At 43.4% G+C, this 5,449-nt stretch overlaps 1 pseudogene; it reads left to right on the top strand.

Annotated features, from left to right (window-relative positions):
• The first annotated feature begins 3,975 nt into the window (after window positions 1–3,975).
• LOC104678680 lies at window positions 3,976–5,115 on the top strand (annotated as a pseudogene).
• The last annotated feature ends 334 nt before the right edge of the window (window positions 5,116–5,449 follow it).

The raw sequence follows: 5,449 nt of genomic DNA, 5'->3' as shown, positions 1-5,449 counted from the left end.
CAGATCTCGTGAGATTTATTCACTATCATGAGAACAGCACAGGAAAGACCCACCCCCATGATTCAATAACTTCCCACCAGGCTCCTCCTATGACATGTGGGAATTGTGAGAGTTACAATTCAAGATGAGATTTGGATAGGGACACAGCTAAACCGTGTCACCCAGAGAACATGCAGACAATAGAAACAGACTCAGAAATGAAAAAGATGATAGAACTAGTAGATAAGGATGTTAAAACAGATACTATAAATATGTTCATATGTTCAAAAATATAAAATAAACATGAACATAATGAGATAAATGGAAGATATAAATATGGACACAGTAGAACTCCTAGAGGTAACAAAACACCAGGATAAAAAATTTACTGGATAAGACTAATGGCATGTCAGAGACTGTAGAAGAAAATATTAAAGACATAGCAATAGAATATATCCAAAATGCATCAAAGAGAAAAAGAAGACTGATAAAGTCTCAGTGACTTGTGGGGATATTAAAGCACATGGTATACACATATTTGGTGTCTCAGAAGAGATGAGACAGACTGGGGCAGAAAAATAATGGCTCAACAGTTTCTAATTTTTTTGAAAGTTATAAATACAGAGAATAAAAAATCTAATCTTCAAGAAAGAGACACACATACACACACACCCCAAACCACTCCAAAGCATACAACAATCAAGTTATTGAAAACTAGAAAACTGGTTGACTAAAAAAAGATACTTTACATATATCAGAACAACTAGAAAAAGACATTGCATACACATAGGAAAAAGATTAGTATGGATTTCTTATAAGAAATTACTTACATATAAAAACAATGGGACAGTGACTTTTAAGTACTGGTAACAAAACAGAACAACCCCCCGCAAAACAACAAAAACAACAAAACAAAACAAAACAAAACCCTTGTCTACCCACAATTTTCTATCCAGTGAAATTATCGCTCAGAAATGAATACTAAGTTGGGGGACAAGATGGCCAACTAGAAGCAGCAGCGATCAGAGGCTCCCAACGAAAGAACCATAATAGCATGTGAATCCTGCACCAGCAAACAAGGTATACAGGATGTCTCACCAGAACTAAGGGGCTGGTGTGATCCATGGAAAGGAAGGAAGAGCAGTGTGGTATGACTGCACAGCCGAGAGCCACACGGGGCAGGGGAGACCCCACGCCCCAAGCCAAGGGTGGAGGTAAGTGAGAGTGCTACCCGGCTGGGGAAACGGCTTTTTCCATGGAACAGTGCAGTCCATGGATTGGAAGATCCCACTCGCGAACCCACACCACTGGGGCCTAGGGTCCCTCTCAGCTAGAATCTGCTTAAGCCTGCCAAGTTACAGGGAAGAGGGGTGACCAGCACCACAGTTGCAGCTGCCTGCTGTCTACACCATTTGAGCTCCTTGGGGAAGGGGCAGCAGCCAGCACTAGGACTCATAACTGCTTATCACACTAAGCTCCCTGGGTGGCAGAAGGGCAGCATCCATCTCTATAGCTCCAGGCTGCACTTGTCCACTGCTGGAGCCAGTGAGGCAGGACAGCTTGGTCCCAAGAGGTGTCTCCCACAGCTCAACACACTGGGTGTGGCAGACTGTGGCCAGAGTGCCTCTTCAGGCCTGGGTGGGGTCCCCCTGCAGGAACTCTAACAACTCCAGCCAGAGACTCCAGGACAGGACCCTGATCTCCCTGGGCCTGACCCCCTTGGGGTAGGGGTGGCCATAGTCTCTGTTGACCAGCAGACTTAACCTTTCCTCCTGGTAGTTCTGAGTCATCCCAGCAGCCCAGATGAGTGGGTTTCCCCCAGCAAAGCACACCCTCTCCACCAAGGGACAAAGTGCTTGGTTAAACAGGTCTTGTTCCCTGTGCCACCCAACAAGGTGAGACCCTGAAACGGGTTGTCAGACATCCGATACAGGAGCGATCCTACTGGCATCAGGCTGGTGCCCCTTGAGGTCAGAGGTCCCAGAATAAGGAGGAGGCACTTATCTTTGCTGTTCTCCAGCCTTCTTGAGTGACATCTGCAGGCACAGGAGTGAACCAGAGGAATACAGTCTGAAATGAAATCCCAGCAAACTGCAGCAGCCCTACAGAAGAGGGACCTTACCATTGAAAGAAAAACAAAAGCAACAACAACAGCATCATCAACAACAAAAAAGTCCCCACAAAAACCCCATCCAAGAGTCAGCAGCTTCAAAGATCGAAACTAGACAAACTCATGGTGATAAGAAAAAAATCAATGAAAAAATGCTGAAAACCCAAAAGGCCAATGTGCCCCTTCTCCTTCAAATGATTGCAGTGCCTCTCTAGCAAGGGCACAGAATTAGACAGAGGATGAGATGGATGAATTGATAGAACTAGGCTTCAGAAGATGGGTGATAAAAAAACCTCTGCTGAGCTGAAGGACCATGATCTGAGCCAATGCAAAGAAGCAAAAAACCTTTATAAAAGATTAGAGGAGCTGCTAACTAGAATAACCAGTTTAAAAAGGAACATAAATGACCTGATGTAGCTGAAAAACACAACATGAGAACTTCGTGAAGCATAGACAAGAATCAACAGCCAAATCGACCAAGTGGAATAAAGGATATCAGAGTTTGAAGACCACCTTGCTGAAATAAGGCATGCAGAAAAGATTAGAGAAAGAAAGAATAAAAAGGAGCACATGAAGCCTCCAAGAAATATGGGACTATGTAAAAAGACCAAGCCTATGATTGACTGGAGTACCTGAAGGAGATGGGGAGAATAGAAACAAGCTGGAAAACACACTTCAGGATATCATCCAGGAGAACTTCCCCAACCTAGCAAGACAGGCCAACATGCAAATTCAGAAAATACAGAGAACACCACTAAGATACTCCATGAGAAAATCAACCCTAAGACACATAACTGTCAGATTCACCAAGGTGAAATGAAGGAAAAATTGTTAAGGCCAGCCAGAGAGAAAGGTCAGGTCACCTAGAAAGGGAAGCCCATCAGACTAACAGCAGACCTTTCAGCAGAAACCCTACAAGCCAGAAGAGATTGGTAGCCAATATCAAACATTCTTAAAGAAAAGAATTTCCAACCCAGAGTTTCATAGCTGGCCAAACTAAGCTTCATAAGCGAAGGAGAAATAAAATCCTTTCCAGACAAGCAAATGCTGGGGATTTTGTCACCACCAGACCTGCCTTGCAGGAGCTCCTGAAGGAGACACTAAATATGGGAAGGAAAAACTGGTACCAGTCACTGCAAAAAACACACCAAAATATAAAGACCAATGACACTATGAAGAAACTGCATCAACTAGTGTGCAAAATAAGCAGCTAGCATCACAATGACAGTATCAAATTCACACATAACAATACTAACCTTGGCTGGGAGTGGTGGCTCACGCCTGTAATCCCAGCACTTTGGGAGGCCAAGGCAGGTGGATCACCTGAGGTCAGGAGTTTGAGAGCAGCCAGGCCAACATTGTGAAAGCCCTGTCTCTACTAAAAATACAAAAATTAGCTGGACATGGTGGTGGGCACCTGTAATCCCAGCTACTTGGGAGGCTTAGGCAGGAGAATTGCTTGAACCCAGGAGGCAGAGGTTACAGTGAGTTGAGATCACACCATTGCACTCCAGCCTGGACAACAAGAGTGAAACCTTGTCCAAAACAAAACAAAGAAATGAACCTTAAATGCAAAGGGGCTAAATGCTCCAACTAAAAGACACAGACTGGCAAATTGGATAAAGAGTCAAGACCCATCAGTGTGCTGTATTTAGGAGACCCATCTCACATGCAAAGACACATATTGGCTCAAAATAAAAGGATGGAGTAAAATTTACCAACCAAATGGAAAGATAAAAAAAAAAAAAAAAAAAAAAAAAAGGAGGGGTCGCAATCCTAGTCTCTGACAAAACAGACTTTAAACCAACAAAGATCAAAAAAGACAAAGAAGGCAGTCCCAGCCGCCATCCCCAGACGGTGGACTCCTCGGGCTCCTGAGCTTCAGGATGGTTCATGTTAAGAGATGGACCCTGAAGAAGCACTTTGTTGGCAATCCTACTAATGGTGACTTTGAGTTGAAGATCGCTGAGCTCTCACCCTTAAAAAATAGAGATGTCCTGCTTGAAGCTTTGTTCCTCACTGTGGACCCTTACACGAGAGTGGCAGCCAAAAGACTGAAGGTGATACAATGATGGGTCAGCAAGTGGCTAGATTTGTGGAAAGTGAAAACGCAGCCTTACCAACAGGAACATTGTACTGGCTCCTTCAGGGTAAACAGCACACTCCATTTCTGATGGAAAAGATCTGGAAAAGCTGCCAACAGAGTGGCCTGACACAGTACCACTGTCTCTGACTCTGGGGACAGTTAGCATGACAGGCCTGACTGCCTACTTTGGCCTACTTGACATCTGTGGTGTGAAGGGTGGAGAAACAGTGATGGTTAACGCAGCAGCTGGAGCTGTGGGCTCTGTTTTGGGGAAGACTGCAAAGCTCAAGGGCTGCAAAATAGTTGGAGCAGTAGCGTCTGACGAAAAGATTGCCTACCTTAAAAAGCTTGGATTTGATGTTGTCTTTAACTACAAGACAGTAGAGTCTTTGAAGAAACTTTGAATTTAAAGAAAGCCTTTCCTGATGGTTATAATTGTTATTTTGATAATGTAAGTGGAGAGTTTTCAAACACTGTTATCTCCCAGATGAAGAAATTTGGAAGAATTGCCATATATAGAGCTATCTCTACACATAACATATGCATATCTACATATAATGCCTGTAATCCCAGCACTTTGGGAGGCTGAGGCAGGTGGATCACCTGAGGTCAGGAGTTTGAGACTGGCCTGGCCAACACGGTGAAACCCCCTTCTCTACTAAAAATACAAAAATTAGCCAGGCATGGTGGCACCAGCCCACTTCCCCCAGGCCCAACACCAGAGATTGTTATCTATCAGGAGCTTCACATGGAAGGGTTCATCGTGACCTGTTGGCAAGGAGATGCCCACCAAAAAGCTCTAAAGGACTTGCTGAAATGGATCTCAGAGGGGCAAATACAGTACCAGGAATATATCATTGAAGGATCTGAAAACATGCCAGCTGCATTTATGGGAATGCTGAAAGGAAATAATTTGGGGAAAACAATAGTGAAAACATGAAAAAAATGACACATGGAATCTGAAGGCCATTCAGGTGATTACTTAATTTTTCACCATTTAGCAAAAATGTATACTACTTTAAATGTCTAAGAAATAGTACTTGTAATGGGTTTGACCTACCTAATAAAATATATTTAAGTGGTATGTAATTAGTGATGGAAGATCAAAATTTCACAGTCAACAACAAGAAGCCACTTCACTGTTCATTAAAGCTTCTTCTGAGTTGTGGTAGAAAATAATGGCTTTGGAGTTTGAAAGTTTTCCAAACACTGCATGTTCTCACTCATAAGTGGGAGCTGAACAATGAGAAAACATGGACACAGGAAAGGGAACA

The sequence above is a fragment of the Rhinopithecus roxellana genome, chromosome 8 (assembly GCF_007565055.1).
Source record: "Rhinopithecus roxellana isolate Shanxi Qingling chromosome 8, ASM756505v1, whole genome shotgun sequence".
Lineage (NCBI taxonomy): Eukaryota > Metazoa > Chordata > Mammalia > Primates > Cercopithecidae > Rhinopithecus > Rhinopithecus roxellana.
This window is presented reverse-complemented; position numbering and strand designations above follow the sequence as displayed.